Genomic DNA, 22,493 nt, shown 5'->3' with positions numbered 1-22,493 from the left:
CATGTGGAGCAACATCCACGGAGCTTGATACTTGAGGACTAGATGAGCGGAAAACTGTACAGGAATGGACTGAGATTATTATATGTAGAAGAGATTGTTGAGGACGTTGAAATTTACTCAACTGCTATATTCTGTGAGGGCCGCAGTGCAACAGTTCTAATTTCCTTGCGGTTTAGAAGTTTGGATTGATGCTCATTAAATTTTAGTAAATAACAATGTTGTTAGTACTAAATGTTTGCGACATCAGAGATAAATAATAATGTGTGACGAGCGCCTCTCGTCGGGTAGGCCGTTCGCCTGGTGCAAGTCTTTCGATTTGACGCCACTTCGGCGACTTGCGCGTCGATGGTGCTGAAATGATGATTACAAGGACAACACAACACCCAGTCCCTGAGCGGAGAAAATCTCCGACCCAGTCGGGAATCGAACCCGGGCCCTTAGGATTGACATTCAGCTACTAGGGGCGGACATCATCAGAGATTCAAGTGGTTTTGAAGTGATTTTCTTGAAACTGCAGCCGGCCAGGGTGGCCGTGCAGTCTGGAACCGCGTGTCCACTGCGGTCGCAGGTTCGAATCCTGTCTCGGGCATGGATGTGTGTGATGTCCTTAGGTTAGTTAGGTTTAAGTAGTTCTAAGTTCTAGGAGACTGATGACCACAGCAGTTAAGTCCCATAGTGCTCAGAGCCATTTGAACCATTTTTTTCTTGAAACTGCATAAGAATGCTTGCGCGTACTTCCTGTCATTTGTGCATATAATATGTCATGTCCTTGACATTTGCTTACTATACATGCCTGGTGCAGTACTTGTAATAATGATCTTTCGAATGTAGTTACACACGGCCTTCTGTGCACATTCTAATTTACTGCATTCTGAAATTGCGTTTCGGGAGGATGAAATACCAGTAACGAAGTACTTCAACTGAGGGACAGGTAATGCACGTCTTGTACCATGTGGCATAGTGCGAGAAGAAGAGCAACAGAGAGTATATACTTCTTGCTAACTACTGTCGGATCTTTAAGGCGATTTTTCTCACGAGTCTGTCATGTCTAAGCAATGTAGCGGTCCATGCACACAAAAAACAATTCTTTGGAGTGTGCACAAATTCTTGAAAACTGTGTAAAAGAACAGGCTGAAAGCATAGTCAAAGTCATCTACAGAACATTTATTGTGGCGTAATTATGTAAGACTAGGGAGCTGTAGGTTCCTTTGGGTAGAGTCCTCGCAAATAAGGAAGATATTGTAAAACTACTTTTCAGAGTGAATATTTCAATTTGCAGCTAAATGTGCGTTGTTTCGAAACTTCGTGGCAAATTAGGTATGTAGGAGAACACCTGTGAAGTCTGAAAAGTAGGAGGGTTATGGCTAACGCGAAGTTAGAAAGTCTGCCAGGAAAGCTTCAGGAAACAAGTTTACTGGTGCAGTGGTAAGGAGGCACAGTAGGAATAGAAGTATCTCAATTGTACTGTAGGTGCACACAGTAATTTACACTGAGGTGACAGAAGTCACATATACACTCCTGGAAATTGAAATAAGAACACCGTGAATTCATTGTCCCAGGAAGGGGAAACTTTATTGGCACATTCCTGGGGTCAGGTACATCACATGATCACACTGACAGAACCACAGGCACATAGACACAGGCAACAGAGCATGCACAATGTCGGCACTAGTATAGTGTATATCCACCTTTCGCAGCAATGCAAGCTGCTATTCTCCCATGGAGACGATCGTAGAGATGCTGGATGTAGTCCTGTGGAACGACTTGCCATGCCATTTCCACCTGGCGCCTCAGTTGGACCAGCGTTCGTGCTGGACGTGCAGACCGCGTGAGACGACGCTTCATCCAGTCCCAAACATGCTCAATGGGGGACAGATCCGGAGATCTTGCTGGCCAGGGTAGTTGACTTACACCTTCTAGAGCACGTTGGGTGGCACGGGATACATGGGGACGTGCATTGTCCTGTTGGAACAGCAAGTTCCCTTGCCGGTCTAGGAATGGTAGAACGATGGGTTCGATGACGGTTTGGATGTACCGTGCACTATTCAGTGTCCCCTCGACGATCACCAGTGGTGTACGGCCAGTGTAGGAGATCGCTCCCCACACCATGATGCCGGGTGTTGGCCCTGTGTGCCTCGGTCGTATGCAGTCTTGATTGTGGCGCTCACCTGCACGGCGCCAAACACGCATACGACCATCATTGGCACCAAGGCAGAAGCGACTCTCATCGCTGAAGACGACACGTCTCCATTCGTCCCTCCATTCACGCCTGTCGCGACACCACTGGAGGCGGGCTGCACGATGTTGGGGCGTGAGCGGAAGACGGCCTAACGGTGTGCGGGACCGTAGCCCAGCTTCATGGAGACGGTTGCGAATGGTCCTCGCCGATACCCCAGGAGCAACAGTGTCCCTAATTTGCTGGGAAGTGGCGGTGCGGTCCCCTACGGCACTGCGTAGGATCCTACGGTCTTGGCGTGCATCCGTGCGTCGCTGCGGTCCGGTCCCAGGTCGACGGGCACGTGCACCTTCCGCCGACCACTGGCGACAACATCGATGTACTGTGGAGACCTCACGCCCCACGTGTTGAGCAATTCGGCGGTACGTCCACCCGGCCTCCCGCATGCCCACTATACGCCCTCGCTCAAAGTCCGTCAACTGCACATGCGGTTCACGTCCACGCTGTCGCGGCATGCTACCAGTGTTAAAGACTGCGATGGAGCTCCGTATGCCACGGCAAACTGGCTGACACTGACGGCGGCGGTGCACAAATGCTGCGCAGCTAGCGCCATTCGACGGCCAACACCGCGGTTCCTGGTGTGTCCGCTGTGCCGTGCGTGTGATCATTGCTTGTACAGCCCTCTCGCAGTGTCCGGAACAAGTATGGTGGGTCTGACACACCGGTGTCAATGTGTTCTTTTTTCCATTTCCAGGAGTGTAAATATGATAGCAGGATCACATGTGCATGGTATAAAAGGGCAGTGCATTGGCGGAGCTACAGGTCCTTTTACGTGAAAAGGTTTCCGATGTGATTATGGGCACCCGACGGGAATTGACGGACTTTGAACGCGGAATTATGGTTGGAGCTAGACGCATGGGTCATTCCATTTCTGAAATCATTAGGAGATTCAATATTCCGAGATCTATAGTGGCAAGAGTGTGTTGAGAATACCAAATTTCAGGCATTACCCGTAAGAACACACAAGGCAGTGGCCGACCGCCTTCACTTAACACCGGAGAGCAGCGGCATTTGCATAGAGTTGTCAGGGATAACAGACAAGCAACACTGCGTGAAATAACGACAGAAATAAATGTGGAACATACGACGAACGTACCGGTTGGAACAGGGAGGGCAAATGTGGTGTTAATGAGCTACGGCAGCAGAAGACCGACGCAAGTGCTTTTGCTAACAGCACGACATCGCCTGCAGCGCCTCTCTTTGGCTCGTGACCATACAGATTGGAGCCTAGATGACTGGAAAACCATGGCCTGGTCTTATGAGTCTCGATTTCAGTTGGTAATAGCTGATGATATGGTTCGAGTCTGGCGCAGACACCACGAATACATGGACTCAGATGTCAACAAGGTAATGCGCAGGCTGGTGGTGGCTCCATAATGGAATGGACTGTGTTTACATGAAATAAACTAGATCATCTGGTCCAAATGAACCATTCATTGACTGACAATGGTCCTGTTCGGCTATCTGGAGATCATATGCAGACATTCAACGATGGAATTTTTATGGACGGTACTGTGCCATGACACGGGGTCACAGTTGTTTGAAGGACATTCTGGACAGTTCGAGCAAATGATTTGGCCACCCAGATCACTCGACATGAATCCCATCGAAAATTTATGAGACATAATCGAGAGGTCAGTTCGCGCACAAAATCTTGCATCGGTAAGACTTTCGCAATTATGGACGGCTGTAGAGGTAACATGGCTTAATATTTCTGCAGGGGAGTTCCAACGACATATTGTGTCCATACCACGTCGAGTTGCTGCAGTAATCCAGGGAAAAAGAGGTTCGACACAATACTAGGTAGTAACCCATGACTTTTGTCACCTCATTGTGTTCTTAAAAAGGGTTACCCTATGAATTACATTGTTTTAAGATTCAAAAAACCTTTCTTCGGCTGAAGTACAGCGCACATCCTGCTAAACCCTGATCTTCCTTTCTTTTCTCCTTTGAAATAATTAGAGCGTCAGCGCCATTTGGAGACACATATCTTATTACTTGTTGTATAGTTCTCAATCTTTATCATTGTTTCCGATCTATGGCTAGACTTGGTTGTTCGCGTGGTGCCTTCTCACAGCCTGCCGTGGTAACTGACAACGAACACTTCCTCTCTACTAACGTATTCCTGTTGCAGCACATTTCTGTCGTCGGTGAAGCACAAGCTCTGCAGAACCGTTGGGCGATTTCTAACATGACACGGAAGAATGCTGTACCGTACACTTGATTGTCGACAGCGCTCTCGAGCACAGGTTTCGGCTGTTACTCAGTTTCTCCCGGCCAGGTAACATGCACTCCCTTGCAACGGTTACATCGTATTGTGCTTTGCATATTATCCGCAGCCAATCTCCTTATGAGAAGAACAAAACAAAATATCTTTTATTTACAACATCTATTTCAGTGTGAAAACATAGTATCTTTCCCCCCACTTACGACGCGGAAGTTAAAGACTGAAAATTTTCGCTCTCTACTTATCCTCGTCATTATAAATCAAAGCTATTTATCATTGAATGAAGAGTATAATAAAGATACTGTGACATGAGGCTGTATGAACATATTATTTATATCTCACATCTACATCCATCTATACTCTGTAATCCACCTTACGCTGTGTGACGGAAGGTACCGTACCTTATGTTCCACTGTCGCTTGCCTTTTCCTGCCCCAGTTGCGAAAGGTTCGCTGAAAGAACGACTGCTGGGAAGCTCCGTGTGAGCTCAATCTCTAATGTTACCTTCATTGCTTTTTCGCGAGATACGGCCGGAGGAATCAATACACTGGTTGACTCTTCGAGGGACGTACGTTCTTGGAACTTCAACAGTAAACCTCACCAAGATGGAGAACGCCTCCTGCAGCCTCTGACACTGGAGTTGGCTGAGAATTTATGTTACGCTTTGCAGCCTGTTAAATGAGCTGCTCTCCTTTGGATCTTCTCTATTTTCTCTATCAAGCCTGTCTGGTACGGATCCAATACTGACGAGCAATATTTAAATACCGGTCGAACGAAGGTTTTGTAAGCTAACTCGTTTGTTGACGGACTACATTTCCTGACGATTCTCCCAATGAACCTGAGTCTGGCATCTGCCTTATCTGCCGTTGGTTTTATGTGGTCATTCAACTTTAAATCATTCCTAACGCATACTCCTAGATATTTTATGTATGTCGCTGTTTCTAGCGCCTATTTTGCAATAGTATACCATACAAAAATGGGTCTCTATTCCCATTGATGAGAAATACATTACTTTTATTTATGTTCAGCGCCAGTTGCCAATCCCTGCATCGAGCGTTGATTCTCTGCAGGTCTTCCTGCATTTCGCTACAATATTTTAGTGTTGCGACATCTCTGTATACAAAAAAAAACGTACTGAAACTCCTAGCATTATCAGTGGTAGGTTACGCTAATGGTAATGTGTTGGATTTTCGCTCAAGGGTAACCGGTTTGTATCATGACAGCGGAATAAATTTTCTACTCCAAAATTAGCAAGGAGTGATAGAAGAAATTCTAAGAGTTTAAAGTACCGTCGGCAAAGAGATTACAAGAAACAGAGCTATAACATGGACTGAACGAGTTTAAGGAAGGAAAAGGGACAAGGTCTTGTTTAAAGAATCATACAAGCATTTACCTGCAAGCGACTTAGACGACCCTCTGTAAGGAACGAGATGTGGGAGCGTGTAGTTGCTTCTCATACGAAAGTCTAGTGTTGAGATCCTTATCTCGGCGCGCTGCCTTGTGAACTGAGAGCACGAGACATTGTTGATGCTGATGCATCTTCCTGATGATATGTCAGAAGGCTTTCTTCGTGAGCATCATGGTATACGTGTTATTATTACCGATCTCGAAGAAACGTAATGTGTTTCTCTCCTGAAAGGCTTTCGTGTCGACGCATTTTCTAAGGGAATAAATACTAAATATTTCAGCCTGTAACTTGCTGAATTTGAGATGTTGGTAACAAACATTCTACCTGACATGTTTTACGTCAACGCTGGCGGAACCAGCACTGGTGGAATACATTCCAGAAATATCCTAAACGAAAGAAAATGAACAGCTTAGGGCGAAAATACTTGTGTGCGCAGCGCCCATAATATCGCAGGACGTGGAACTTTCTTTTGTGATTCTCGACACAGGGTGGACGCCGACCTTGTAAACAGCGTTTTTGGAGACGCAAATGCCCCGCAATTTCCAAGGCAGATGGCTTCGCTTATTCTTTGTCATTCCGCAGGAATCCCTTGAGCCGCTCCCGTGGAGCTCCAATATATTCCGGACGATGAAATCGTGAATCGATATTCGATTCTGACTATGATTCCATCTAGCCCGTCCTTTCGCGTGCTGGTAAAGCGGCGGCATCGTTGCTTGCCCAGCGCAAACAAGGAGGGACGGCTTCTTTCGCAGCCTCTTCTACCGCCAGCAGCCGCGCCGTCCGCTGAAGCGCGGTGTTACCTCCAATTTCCTAACACGTTTACTTCAACTTACTCGCACAACGGCTCATTTCAGACCAAACTATGTCACTAATTATAACTGTAATGACATGTTCACCACTGTTAAACTACTTCTTTAGCATCTGCATTTCAAGGCATATTATACAACATTCTTCACTTTGACCATTTATACTCATCATTTTCAGTGTTAGAGACGAATGTTTCATGTTGACTGTCGCACTTATCCTTAAGCAGAAAACTCATCCGGTTTTTCTTTACATTCCTATTCGTCCGTAGCAAATGACACTGCGACACCCTTACGATCACTGAGTCAGCGATCCTTCAGGCACAATAACCGCTTTTGACGCAGTGTGTTGAAAAAGGTAGTTCAACGCCCGTCATTAGAGACGGTTCACAAGGTCTGATTACGAAAGGATGGGGAAGGAAATCGGTGGTGCCATTTTCGAAGGAACCATCCTGGTGTTTGTCTAGAGCAATTTACAGAAATCACGGAAAACGTAAATGTGCATGGCTAGATGGGGAGTTGAACCGGGTGCTTCCCAATGAGAATCCAGTGGGCTAACTGCTGTGCTATCTCGCTCGATGCAGTGGATTAGACTTAGCTCAAAAGTGCATCTGTTGAGTGCAGGTGAGTGTGTGTGTTCGTAGTGTAACGCAGTGCTTGTCTAATTGTTGCGTGTGGCCCAAGGTTATCAGTCTTGTTTTATAATAATATGTATCTTGCAGCTAACAGCCGAATCCAACTAATACTAAGAGGTTAAGAGTCTTCCAGCTCAAGGTAACAAACAAAAATACTTATAGAGACAGTAATATAGTACGCTGTGTTTAATTTCAGTTGACTTTGGCGAATTCAGCCGTGAGCTAAGTAAGGCAGTGGCAGTCTTGTCTCACGGTCGGATGACTGTATTAACAGTTATGGTGATTACCTTTGAAACAATAGACAGTTTGCTTTCTTTTTCTATCTGTCTCGTTTTCATTTGACTACTCCTCAAACAATTACTGTTATTAAGCAGTTAATCTTCAGCTTACACAGCCAGCACAATAACACTTCGCCAGGCAATTAAAGTGTCACAACTTTGGGGGTCGCTGAGGGTGGCAATTGTCTGAAACAGAGAACAGTTTTTTGAATATTGCCGACTTTGGCAATGGGACGGCGCCCTACTTATCGTGCCCTTAGTATAACATGTCTAAAGAGAGGCTATAATTAGTAATAAGATCGGTACAAATGCTGCCCAAGGCGCCGTCCCACAGTGTCAGCACTAGCTCTGGAACAAAAAAGTTTGACGGCCACTGGTGGAGTTTTATGTTTGTGTGGTATGATTACGAGAGAAGGGACAGAGTGAAACGCGTGCAGTCTACTAATTTCCAATATTGCCAAACGGACCGCCACGTCACCATCCGACGGCCATGTCACTACCAACAGAGTCAGATGCCCCTAATCCATGAGACACTGCGGAGAGGTCTGGAATGGAACTCACGCCAGTGGCACAAATTCTGGTGAACAGAAACGGTACGCCACCTCCTTAACTCACCAACTCGGCCAAATGCTGGTGGTAAAATTTTCTCTCATCGTCTGCAGAGGAATCGGCTACATCCGAGTAGAAGGCCACAGCTCAGGCGTGCTTTAGCGACCTCGGTTGCAAAGGCGGGTAACTATTCGATAAAACCGCAAGCTTCCGCAACAGGTCAGAAAACCACAGAGGAATTACTTGGAAACGAACTATTTATCGTCTGTGTGTGTTTGTGGTTTGGGTTTGGTGAAGGGACGGGGGACTGCGTAGATTAATTTTCTCTTCGCGTCTTATTTTATTTAACTTGTGATCCAAAGTACATTCAGCAGTAACTACATACTTTTGAAATCTGAACCTAAGGGAATCGTTGCTTTCGTGGAGTAGTTTCAATTTGAGATCAGGCCATCTCAGTTTTAAATTGCGTGTACATTTGCAAGATCTATACTATCTTATAACTATAAAGTTTGTGCAACGTACACCCTTGCCACTCGCGGACGAATCACTTACCGAAGTGGCTTCGCAGACATGTGTCAAAGCTCCAACCTGAAGGTACTGCCCTCCTACTTTTCAAGCACCGCAAAGGCATTTTTTACAGCAAACGTCCCCATTGTCTCGTAGGCCACGTGCCATTTTTTTCTGTTTTGGGTAGAACCACTTCGTTTCGTACACAGAACTTCTACAAATTCTTCAACTTCAGCTGTGTAGCTGTGTTTCTCGCACCTGAAACACTGCTACTCACTTTGAGGGGTTTAACTCTATAAGCGCAGAGAGAAAAGCTTTAAAAAACATGTTGATTTTAAACCGTTTATTTAGTTAAACGACACAAAATGCAAATCCGGTGAAATTAATAAGTAAAAGCTTTTACTGGGAGGAACTAGCCAGATGCTTTGTTAGCAAATTTCTCAAAAATTTAGCTTAAATTTAGTTAGGTTTAACCTTATTTCTCCTCTGTCAGTGATTTGCAATCTGTTTACTTTCTATAAGAAGATTGGCAATCTCGCTGAAACCCCTTTCCACGAGGATTCAAGGAGGAACAGCTATCAAAAAATTTCTCGCGGTGGTTTATAATATAGGCAAAGTAACAGGTGTGACTCTGAAGCCAGAACTACTGACATCCTTTTCTAAACTGTACCATAAGTTCTTCTTTATCGCTTATTCCGACCAGTTTTCTTGTAATACGACATCCTTTTCTTCAACATCTTTGTATGGATTGGTTTAGTTGGGTATTCCCATAACTATAATATCCTCAAACCTGTTTTCAAAGTCTGTGTGAAGGGCAGTTAAATGTTGAACGAAGCTTAAAATGTCATCCTGGCAGATTGTCTGTGTCAGACTGAGAAACTGAAAAACTTCGGGCCGGTCAATGTTTTGATTCAATAATTTAATACTAGCAAGAAAATCTGGAGTGATGGGTTTCGTTTTCCTCATATTTAGACCGTCACCTTTTAACTGCAGTGTTAATCTCTCTAAATTTGGTAAACAGATATGTTAAATAAGCAATGTCTGGATTTCATTTGATTAATGTTTCTTTTATCATTGGATCTTTGGCACCCAAAAACTCTTAAGAGAGTCTAAAAAAATAGTGAGAAAAACAGAAGCCTTTTGACAGCCAGCGCAATTTACTGTGAACGAATAACCGATTAAAGTTCTCATTTTCTTCACGTAGCCTCGCGGGGTAGCCCCGCCGTCAGAGGAAAATTGCCCCGGTTCGCGCGGCTCCCCCCGTCGGAGGTTCGAGTCCTCCCTCAAGCATGGGAGTGTGTGTGTGTGGTTTTTTTGTCTTCATCGTAAGTCAAAGTTAGATTCAGTAGTGTGTAAGCATAGGGACCAATGACATCAGCGGTTTGGTCTCATAGGAACTTACCAAATAGTAACAATAATAATAATAATAATAATAATAATGCTTCGCATAACAGCGTAAATAGCTTAGAATTCAACTCGTTGCTTCAAATTTTATTTACTACTTTAATAACTGTTTGTATCGAACAGTTATTAAACTTGTTCAATGGCTGGCAAGATAAACTATTCCCCGATTGTATACCGGTAGCAAAATGTTGTAAGATGCCCGAAAATCATCGCAACATCTCCTTGTGAAAAATGTTACATTAGCACCTTAGGTTGCTGGTAAAATAATTTATTCATGCAATCAGTTTCAGCCGTCCAACCATCATCAGGTTCATAAAAGTACACCACCGTAGACTCCCGTTTACATCTAATGCACACCCAGTTTTGTTTTTCGCTGACATGGACTCCTTGCAGGTTGGAATAGACTCCCAGAGGTCGATATAAACCACTTTCGGAATCACTGCTTTATAGCTTTCTGTTTCTGGCCTAGCGCCCGTCAGAGAAAGTCTTACGTTGGAAGAGGCAGGTTGTGTAATGTTCTCGGTCGGGACACATCCTTCAGTCTATGACGACGTTTCAAAGCTGCAATCACGCCGCTGCAAAGCAGAAGATCCTTTCTGGCACTCGTTAAACTTCTTGGGAAACATCTGCGATGATTTGTTTTTTGTTACTGATGCTCAGCTGAGTCAGCGCTTGGCATACTGGGAACATAACGTTAAACGCTGACAAGAGAAACAAGAATCGGCTACGTGCTTACTTCTACACGTACCCGCCACACGTCAGTTAGCCATTGCATTCAGCGATGATGCGCGTGAAGGACAGCTCCCTTTATCTTCCGCCCATGATAATATCTCGTATCCGGAAGAAAAGTAGTAAACCTTTAAAAACTTTTGTAGTGGAACGTTTTCTGAAATTTAATTTTGATGTTGAACGCCATCCTTTGAGAGTCTATCTAGACCTTTCTTATCGTCTCTAATTGCATTAATACTGAGTAACCAACTCAGTCAGAACGATCCGAGTATTTGCCAAGGCTGAAGGCATTATGCTGATTTTCGATTGGAACACATTAGAGAGATAACGGAAGTGTTAAATGATAATTATTACTCCAATGTTTGCGGATCTAAATCCGCAGACTTCGTGCTCGATGTTCTTTAACAACGACAGTTTCGTGATACTCTAACAAGAGAAGAACTTGAAGCCACTATAGTCATTGCAAGCGTGCTAACAATGATCTGCTGCTTTGATAGGTCCCCCCTTTCTTTTCTGTTTATCCGTTTGTGTTAAAAACTAAAGAGATAAGATACCGAATTACTATAGTCAGTAATACTGCGATTACACTTTTTTAAATCTAAATTGTTAAGTAGCTTGTAAACACACAAAACTGCAACTAGACATTTTTTGAATCGGTAACTTTTTTAAATTACTCTTTTATTCCCTAAGCTAGGTTTCGAACCTTTTCAGGCTCATATTCAGGTGGTGCACATGGAAATTACATGACTATTTCGTAGCATGATGCTCGGCAACGGCCTGCGACACTAAGTGTGACTTTTCTAAGTGGTATCCACATGGCAGCTTACACTGTGACTTTCACTTGGTTACAGATCACTAATTGCACACTGGATATAAATATATATGCCGATTATCTATTAACCGTATGGTAATTACAATGGAAGCTGCAAGGTGGTTCCACTTACAAAAGCCGCCTATGCCGCCGCAAGCCAGTAACCAATGTTACGCTACGAAATAATCATGTAACTTCTACGTGCATCATGTGAAGAAAAGCCTTACAAGGTTTGAAAACTAATTTAGGGAATAAAAGAACAAGCGACTGGTTCAGTTTTCGTATTTACTTTGAATAAACAGTCACCGGTTCTAAAACATCCATAACAAATAAGCTTAATCAGTAAAATACCTTTTTTGTTGAGCTAATTCCTCACAATGGAGACTGTTGTTATCGAGTGGCAAGGAACAACTGAAGCGCACGCTAATCCTCGGTACAGCTCTCGTACAGTCAGACCACGATCTGTCGGTTGCGCTCAGCACTATCGCTGAACGGATGTGGTCAGGAGCGTGCTCCACGGTCAGGAGAATCTGACGTCATGCGACGAACGCGCAGAGGCGGACAAGCGGCACGCCGGACCTGCAAGTAGTTCGGCCCGAAGGTTGTAGGGGCGCTGCAGTCAGTCGCAAGGTAAAGACCACGGCCGCTCACCAAGGACAGACAATGACCCTCCGTCTGGAAGGCTAGTCTGCCGGCAAAGACGCTCAGCTGGCACACCCGGGCGAAACCTATCATTCTCTGCGAAGTTTTACTCTATCTCTTCCACTCACGACGCACGTTTCCCAACGCAATTCAGCGTAGAACAACTAGCGCTGTCGAGGGTTATCCTCATAAATAACAATTTCATAAATTGTAATTACTCCTTGTACTGCAACTACTTCAGTGAATCCCTGCGTCTAAAAACAATATTAGGCAGAAAGATTTTCCACCGATTCATCAACGTGACGCGCAAAGAAAAATTCACTGCACTGCACAAGACACTCGAAATTTGGTCTCAGTGGAAAACCTGAGTTATATGTGAGGGAAAAAAATTTCATTTGTTTCCTTTCACAAGTTACCATCTTACCATCACTGTCATCACACTACTTTAACGCTTAATACGAGAAGAGACTTAGAGCCATCTGTTCTCCTAACAAAGAACTTTAGTAAATATTATAGAAACAAGACGTAAGTAAACAGTTCAGAAATATTTATTCCGTCACTAAAAAGCTTTGTATTTAACTTTCTTAAAATTATAGTTATATTACTCGTGACGTAAACAAGCTAACTGTATGCTAATAAATGTCTGCCGAGTCTCTGTCTAAAGATTTCCTCTTATATTTTGCGAATAGGCTTTTACACGGCTTACCGCATTGTACCAGTTCTTTCCATCTTGTGCCGGTATCTCCGCCTCTGAAACCTGCTACACCCACAATCCCCTTTAATTTGCGTTGCATATAAGGTTCTTTGTCCGCTATAGTATTTTATTTCTCTATAGTTCTCTAAAGCTGCTTTCCCCCAAAATAATAGTTCTTAGAGGAAAAGAAGCTTTTGAAATGTATTGGTATTGGAGAATGCTAAAGAGCGATCTAGTAACTAATGAAGAGGTGCTGGATCGCACTGGGGAGAAAAGAGGTTCAGTTATAGAAGTTTGATGGGACATATCGTGAGATATTGCGAAGTAGTCGAATTGCCCGTGGAGTGAAGCGAATGAGTAAAAGTTCTTGAGGCAAGCCAAGGGTTGATGACAATAAATGTGTTCAAATTGATGTAACAATAATTATACAGAGATGTAAAGGCTTTCGCATGAAGACCAGACTGGAAAGTTGCATCAAAACAGTCTTCTGCGTGAAGATAATAGCGACATCTTGGCACATTTATAGTAACTTGTTCCTCTTCTCAACTATTTTCGTTCGCCCACTGTAATATTACTCATTGTCTCCCGTTTATTTATTTTCGGTTTTCTGCATCAGACTGTTTACAGTGAAGTTCGAAACATACTGTTCCAGAAACAATGTTCTCAATTCTATCTCAAGTTTTGAAACCTTTACATTGCTTTGGTGGAGAAAAGTTATTCGTTTATGAGATTTCTTTGTGTGTCTATCGATTCGCTCAACTTGCGTTATCACTTCTCTAAGGGATCGAAGTTCTTTATCCCATTCCCTCGGGTGTATCATAGTTTCGCATCTGGTTGTTATTTTTGGTTCTCTCGTTTCACACTGGGCCTGTCTACTCTAGGTAGTAGTGAAACAGCTATGTGGTCCTGAATTGTAATTTGCGTTGCATGTTTCGAGAACTAAGGTGATTTTTTGTGCCACAACTACGGTTCTCAAGGGTTTCGAAAAGCATTCGACAATTACATTAACAATTCCACGGCTGTCTCGTACAGAAGTTGGACAGTGTGGCTTTCGCCAATAGTTGGGACCCAGCTGTAATAGCTGTCAATTAGCTCTCAAACTCCGAAGTGGAGCATTGTAAGAGGCCCGCCGAAGGCTACACCATCAAACTTGTTTGTCAATTTCGCTCTTTTCTGTCAAACAAACCTGTATAAGTACCAAAGGAATTTGTCAATTTAGCCTCACCTGTGAAGCAGACGCTGTTCGTCCTGCGAAGCATTGAGGCACTAGTGAGAATGGCTACCAATGCAGACAAAGCATTTCTTACATTGGCTTGAGCACGGTGTATGAAGAAGAAGAAAAATAGACGGTGGTCCAGAAAATGTTTGAAACAGAGAGCAATATACCCCTGAAAATCTCCTAAACGAAATATTACAATCACAACCAGATCATTAAACCAACTTCATCCGAATGGACAGTCAAAATTATGCACAGAGTATTAGATTTCTTTTTAATCTCTCTCTGCGTAATATGTAGCTAGGAAAGGCTCATCATCTCTACCATTTTGGTAACTGCCACTGCCATATTGTCTTTATCGGTGATAGTAGTTTCCATAATTGTGGAAACTCACAATACTGCGAAATAAATTGTAATAAAACTATCTTTGGCTAAACATTGCGCGGCGAAATATCAACACAAACAAAGTCCGCTTTCTTGTCAAATCTGTCGTCAATCAAAATTTCATCTCAAACACGTCTAACATGCTCTATGTTCGGCAGACGTAGCGAAGTTTGACAAATCGTTTGATTGTATGAGACAGCTACAGTGCCATCAACTGATCTTTCACTTACTGCCTGAACTAGTTCCTTCCTCACCGACAGATGAAGCTGTAACCGTTCCACAGCTGCCGCTCACCGTTGTACAAACAGATCTACTGGCTAGTACAAATAGAAAACGGTGTCACATGCTTGCTAAACATCTTGTGAATAGATGAAGTGGCCGTCTCAGTGTGAATGCAAATGCCCATAAATTTCAACAGCATTTGGCTTCTGTGTTAAATACTGAGTCAGCTGAAGGGCACCTTCTCGGTAAATAAAATATAACTGTTGCGACAGTAATTCCTTTGATAACTAAACGAATCGTATTACTTTCTGTGCATTTCTGTGAAAACGAGATTGCAGTACTGGCTGTATTTTTAGATTTGTTGATTTTTAGCTTATTCGTTCCCTTTCTCGCTCTCGTACCGATGTTTTTGGCTTACTTCTTTGCGAATAAATATACCTGGACGGCGAAGCAACTATGGCAGCAGCACGGGAACTATGCTGCGTGTGCTTCAAAAATACACGTATAGTATATTCAGTTCATAACGTTGACATATGTGAATTGTTAATTAACATTAATTATCAATTTGGACGTTAATTAATTTCTTGGAATAGCCTGGTTGAGCTACTGCGTAATTAACTTTAATTGCACACGAGCACTTGCCACCGTGGCAGCAGTCACTACATCGTGGAAATGCAGTGACGCTCATTCCAGAGACCATCAGTTCGAATCTTGGCGTACGCGGAGCACAATTTCTGGTACCCAGTCTGCGACAGTTTTCTTAGTTAGACTCTTCGTAGTGCAACATTGTGTGCTGATTATTTTCATTATACTGGAACCTAAGCTTGACGGCACCTTTGCGGCAGTAAATACACTCGTACTGTCGTCACATTCATGAGGGGTGCCATTGCAAACTAGGTCAGGCCATCCACGTCGGGTTTTCTGCGATTTCATTTAAATCACTTAAGACGAATACCGCCATGATTCCTTCTTAGGGGGCAAGACCGATTTCTTTCATCTCTTCCAATCCGTCCCCAATGAAATCGTCGCAGTTGATTCATGAAAAGCAAACTCGCCTCTTTTTTTCCCCTCACGAAAGAAATTACCTCTCCAGTACCGCTATATGGCAAAGACACTTTGAGTACCAACAGCTTAGACGATGGAAGGTGTTTGGCCATTGCGAGATGGAGTTGTAGAACTAGGAATAATACGAATTGATGCGGCAATCGTTGTCCGGAATATGACGAAAAGGAGAAATGGACAGGAAACTTGGCTCTCTCGCCTAGGAGGCAGCGGTGGCGGGAAGAACTGAAACAATGCGCCATCTAGGCAGACCCAGGAGCCCTCGCATGGACAAAATGGAGAAAGATCGTAGGATAGTTCATTTATGGCGGAGGGCGCTAAAAAGCTAGGTCATCAGCGCCCGATAGTTGGAAATAGAATCGAACTACACGCAGACAGTCTGATCGTATTCATCGCCGAATAATTAAATAATTAGGCTACTTACCCTGTTTCATTCAGCCCATTTTCCTCCTTTTTCATTTCCAATAATCCTTTAGGATGATTTCTGCACCTTTGCTTTCAACCGCAGTTTATTTTGGATTCAATTTCTTTCAGTCTTCGAAAATATTGTTCCTTTCGTTATCGTGTCAACTTTCTTCCAATCCTTGATAGTTCTGAAATCCCAGTTTTTCTATTGCCTCTTTAAAAAGTGTTCTGTTTCTTATTTCGTCTAAGGCGACTCTTGTTTATTGGTACTCATTAGTCTTTCGACAGGTTTGTCCTCTGTTCTGCCCGTGCTAACATTTTCGTCACCTCGTGTACGCTATTCTTAATATCTTCAACAGTCACTATTATATACTGCAAATAATGTCACATTCTGCAGTTTTTTCTCACTACTTCTACCTCCGTCGTAGCATTGTCTGAACCAGAACTGCTAATGTTTGTCATACACTTTTCTTTCTGTGTGACACCAGGCATACTGGTGTATGTTTTCTGCGTCTTCCCTGAAACTCTTCTGGCGGAAGTGGGAGTCGTCGCTTCCAGATCCCAGGCCTTCTCCATATTTGTACAAGTGCTGTGCTCAGCGGCCTCGATGTGGACTGTACAGTAATCTCTAACCTTGCCCCATACCTTCCCGAAGCGTTTGTTGTATTTTTGTGTTATTTCAAGGTGACTGTTATGAACGCTTCAGTTCCTCGAATGTGCCTGTTAAAATGGAAATATTCTCATCGTTAGATGTTTAAATAGCACCTCAGCAAGTGAAATCCTGTAACTCTGGGAATTATTTTCGTTGGGTCAACACACTGTCCTTAACAGAACGAAACTGATAGCCGTAGGGATCCCCAATGTTGTGGCGCAACCACCACCACATAGCCGCCGAATTTATAACTGGCGCCTTCTCCTCCTGCAGTAGTCGAGGATCACGAGGGGCGCTGGTAGCGTCCGTAGTGAGCAACCACATACCTGCAGTCAGTGGTCCCTTGCCTTATCTTTTGACGATTGATTTCGTCGGAACTTTTGCCCTGACTATTTTTCTACACTTAATTCCATTTTTTCGGACTCGATTCGGTTTATTTATATTTTGACCACCTCTGTTGGTTGGTTGGTTTCGGAGAGGGGACAAAACAGCTAGCTCATGGGTCCCATCGGATTAGGGAAGGATGGGGAAGGAATTCGGCCGTGCTCTTTCAAAGGAACCATCCCAGCATTTGCCTGAAGCGATTTAAGGAACTCATGGAAACCCTAAATCAGGATGGCCAGACGCGGATTTGAAGTCATCCTCCCGAATGCGAGTCCTGTGTGCTAACCACTACGCCACGTCGCTCCGTCGCTTTATGTCTGTCTTTGTACGACAGTTTTTCAGTACTGGTTACCATATCCCAGGAGGTGTCATAAGGCCGTTACTGTTTATAAAATATCAGTAAACCCCCATCCTCGATTTTTTTTAGTGAATCGAACACCCAAGCGTGAAACAAGTCCAAACGTCTGGTTACTTTACAAACAACTTACTGTGTTAAATATTTGACGTTAACTACGTCAGCATGATGGGCATAATCTGGGTAATTTGTGTTCTTAAGCAAAGGCATCTCATTGTTTATGACGTCATATCTGCTGAAGTACACGTTGTACTTTGATAGGATTGTGAAGGTATAGTCAGTAACATATGTGAAAACTGCGTGAAAAATATGTTGCAAATAGAGTTAATACTAAAGAAGTGATAAAATCAAAACGCCATGCCTGATGTTGGAAGTTTACGTAGTGCGTGAACAGCGGAAAAGTGGTGAGTGATGGACTTCCTTTCATCGTTTTGGTCGGGAGTGGCGTGGGCGGAGGGGGGGGGGAGGGGGGGGAGGAGTTTGTAGGAAGCCGTTAAGTGCTCTCATTCTCAAACCCTGAATGAATGCATCCTGGGTTATTGGGCCGCCGTGAGTTACACTGGCTTAAGACATACGTAGTTTCTATGTAGCTGTAATACTTTTCTTACCGAGTCAAATAAACCCTTAACATAATATTATACCTCTTAATGAGTAGATTGTGACAGCAATTCAAAATTTTTAATTTCGGTCAATAATTAGCCTATACGAAATATTGAAAATCAAATTTTTGTCGCCATGGAAGCAGTTAGGCAACCTGCAACTTGGACCTCGTGACTCGATGTCGTTTTAGTCGTTCACTAATACTGTATAGGTATTAATGATCAAGTGGGTAACATCGAAAGCTCCTTGAGGGTGTTTGGAGGCGATGTTATTGCCTGTAGAGAGGTTGTAACGCTACGCGAGAGTAGCAAAATGCTGGAAGATCTGCGGAGGACCGCTGGTTGGTCCAGGGACTTGCAGTTGGCTCTGGACGGTAGTGTAATGTATCACACAGAAACAGGCGAGAGATTTATTATTTTTCATTTACGCTGTTGGCGATAAACCACTGGGCAAACATCATCAGTCGTAAGATATCGTGGCGTAAATGCCAGAAACAACCTAAAATGTAATGACCTTAGGGTATAGTCATTGAATCATTTAGAAAGCGCGAGAGCACTACGGACACACGCAAGTTCCAGCGGCAGACAATATAAGAGAGGTTTACTGTTGTAATTCTAAGAACCTATACTCCATGAAAGTAGGGAAACATGGTATGTACTCCCAGGTATGTCTAGGGAAATGACAACGCCGAGAAAATCAGTTCAATTAGGTGTCACAACATCGGTACAGTGCTTTACCACAACAGTCGTCTATTACTACGCACGGCTCGCGAACGTAACGGAGAAGGGAGAATTAAAAGTGGTACCATATGTACCTTAAGCCACACACAGTGGACTGTAGATGTAGATTACGTCGGACTCTATTTCCTGAAAAGTAAATCCGTTAGCAACAGCACAGTTACAAAAAAAAAGTAAACAAACAGGGACAAATGAATCTATATAGTCATGTGTTATCAACGACATCCATCGCGGTCTCATCTCAGAAATATGCCGAGTGTAGATCCGCCACTGCACACTCGGCACGAGTCGTTTGTCAGTGAAATATGTACGTCAACTGGCAACCGGTGTGCAACATGCATGGGACCCAGCACGTGCGTAAACACGAAGCTGCGTTTCGGACATACGCATGTTAATGAACAGCGAGTATCAGTCAGCTATACGACAAGCATGTCTCGTGCTAGAGGACGCTTCTGCCAATTTTCGTCTTCCTTTCCAACCTTATCCACTTCCACTCTTTACTTCTTTACTGTGCAGTTACATCAATATTCTTTAAAATACTATTTACTGTTCCACAAATAAAGATATATTCTCATTTCGTCCACAAAATTTAATTTCAGGTGGAACTACGTCTACATTTACATCTACATGGATACTCTGCAAATCACACGTAAGTGCCTGGTAGAGGGTTCATCGCCGGCCGGAGTGGCCATGCGGTTCTAGGCGCTACAGTCTGGAACCAAGCGACAGCTAAGGTCGCAGGTTCAAATCCTGCCTCTGGCATGGATTTGTGTGATGTCCTTAGGTTAGTTAGGTTTAATTAGTTATAAGTTCTAGGCGACTGATAACCTCAGAAGTTAAGTCGCATAGTGCTCAGAACCATTTGAACCATTTGAAGCAAGGGTTCATCAAAACACCACAATAATTCTCTATAACTCCAGTCTAGAATAGCGCGCGGAAAAAAGAACACCTATATCTTACCGTGTGAGCTCTGAGTTCCTTTATTTTATTATGACGATCGTTTCTCTATGTAGGTCAGATTGTTTACGGGTGTATTCTAGTATACAAACTACGCTGATGCTTATACTGATTTTCTTTTGCTCGGCAATATAAGCTCAGCCACAATGTTTCACTATGTTACCAGAGACGGTCTGACGATGGCATAATGAAATGACGGATGAGTCGCCTTTGGAAAAAATCAGATACGAAAATGGAGCTGTTGGTTTATTTATTGCCTGTTTATATGTATTAAATGTGCTGTTAGCCGTTTGGAACACCGTCTGTAAAGCAGAACATAGTTGAGTAGACAGTACGTTGTCTTTTCTGAACTTCTGGTGGACGTGTAGTCTTATTGATTGTCATTGATGCTGACAATCCAAATCCCTCATTGCGTCGGAATTGCTTCCATGATCATGCCTTCCCATTCCAAAGATGTATTTCGACTGCTCTATCAGCGTCTTGAACTTGTGTGCAGCCTTTTGAATCATCCTATATTCCTCTGTGATGTCTTAATACCACCTTCGCGATACTTATGGGAGGGCTTGTTGGCTCCGAACATTTTCAGATTATACAAACAAAAGTGGTTCTTTTAATTTTCTGAGCAGTTTTACGTAAAATAATTGACTTTCCTCTGCGAGTATCTGCCACTTACTATTTTTCAGTTAAGGCAAACACATCTCAGCTAAGTAACCTACTTATCTTCGTAAGTGATCGATGTTCCATGACTTAGCTGGCCAGGATTGACACGGATCTCAAATATGGGGGCACGATACTGCTAATAGTCATCCACTTTGGAGGAAAACTATACTCTTCCTTTACCCTGATAATGAACGGACGTCTATAGGATAATGCGGTTCACACCGCAAACGGCTTGGGGAATTTACGGTCCCTTGGCTAACCTCTCAGATCCCTTGATTTGTCGCCCATGCAGCATGTCTGGAAAGTGATGGGAAGGCCTATACTTTTATAACGGTCTCTAGCCGGTAGTCTATTTTCTAACGGCGTAAGTTTCAGACATGGCAATAAATTCGTCAAGATGACACTCGGAGGCTGTCTGCTTCCAACGCACAACGGATACAAGAGACTACTTGCACCTGTGAGGACCACACCTCATATCTATATTCATTGCGGATATCAGCTCTGACTGGAATGAAAGTTCAACCACTTAATACGCACTATGCGACGAACATCTCCACAAACTTATTATCGGCCCGGTCTTTCACAGTGTAGCAGTTTTTATTTCCTTCAGTACATGTACTCACTTATATTCCTTCAAGACAATGCATTTTCATAGTTACTAGGTAGTCGTCTCCATAAATCGAAAGAATATCTTAGCCCCTGACAAAAATGTCAAAATCCTGTAATGTTTGCTGCGTCCTTCATGTAGACCAGATCTAGTGTGCTGAAGGTGGTATGGAAATCTACCCATGGCGGTACGATACCCGACACATAGATAGTGTCTCGTTGATTGCGTCCCTTTCACAGATACTTGATTACGATAACGGCAATCCTGTTTCTCACAAGATTAAAACACTTCTGCCGTGCTTTGCAAGACAACCTAAGTCCAGTCGAGCGACACCTCACACTGAACTCTATGATGGACATACGTTTCAAACGGAAGGAAAGTTAAGTAGTTTAATATCCACTTACTGATATAGTGCATGAGCTATCGAATTATCAGCTTAACATCTCATGTGAATAATATAGTTACAGAAGAATGGAAAAGAAAACTGAGGATCTGTTAGATTACGATTAGTTTGGCTTTCAGAAAGGTGAAGGTATCAGAGAGCCTTGATAATGGAAGCAAGATTTAAGAAAAGAAAAATCGAGACACTTTCACAGGATTTATCGGCTTCGAAGAATCGTTCGACAGTGTAAAGCAAAAAGCAAAAAGCCAGAACTTCAAAATTCGGAGAAAAATAGGGGTAATATATATGGAAAGCCGGGTACTATACAGTACTGACAGGTACCCAGAATCAAAAATATGAATGGAAGACAAAGAAAGAAGTACTCGGATTAAAATGGATATAAGACATGTATGCTGTCTTTCGTCCCTGCTGTTCAATGTGTACATCGAAGAAGCAATGAGGAAAAGGAAAGGAAGGTTGAAGAGTGGGAAAAAAATGTGATGGAAAGGGTCTGACGAATTTAGCTATCATAAACTTTACACAATGTATCTGCCTTTACAATAATTATGCCAGCTTTTATTCTGTTCTTCAGTTCTTCTCCGTCGCGAGACGAAGGGGAGATAAGCACACTACTCTTCACACGTGGCCACAAGGAAAAATCACATCCGGTCATGTCTGGTGATATTGGACGCCAAGAACGCAGGGCAGTGTCTCGTGGTCCCGTGCGCCCTATCCAGCGCCGAGGCATAGTGAAACTGAGAAACTGACGTGCGTTGTTGTGCCAGCGTGGTGGAGCTCCATCCTGCTGGAAAATGAAGTCATAGCAGTCCACCTGGAAAAAGCCAGAACTGCAACATCTGAAGATAGCTCGTTCCAGTAACTGTGTTTTCCTCAAAACAGAAGGGACCGTACACTTTTTTCGCGAGAAATGGCACAAAATACGTTCA

General features: G+C 43.4%; 1 protein-coding gene across 4 annotated transcripts in view; it reads right to left on the bottom strand.

Moving 5' to 3' along the window:
• LOC126088210 (superoxide dismutase [Cu-Zn]-like) overlaps positions 1 to 22,493 on the bottom strand; it is a 339,884-nt gene that overhangs the window by 63,903 nt on the left and 253,488 nt on the right. The window contains exon 1 of one of the 4 annotated variants that reach the window (XM_049906348.1): positions 11,939 to 12,121. The exons of the other annotated variants lie outside the window; for them this stretch is intronic. The gene's annotated coding sequence lies outside the window, so the exon portion shown is untranslated. Of the gene's footprint in view, positions 1 to 11,938; positions 12,122 to 22,493 lie in introns of those variants that run through there. 4 annotated transcript variants of the gene reach the window in all.

Source organism: Schistocerca cancellata, chromosome 1, assembly GCF_023864275.1.
Source record: "Schistocerca cancellata isolate TAMUIC-IGC-003103 chromosome 1, iqSchCanc2.1, whole genome shotgun sequence".
NCBI classification, from domain to species: Eukaryota; Metazoa; Arthropoda; class Insecta; order Orthoptera; family Acrididae; genus Schistocerca; species Schistocerca cancellata.
This window is presented reverse-complemented; position numbering and strand designations above follow the sequence as displayed.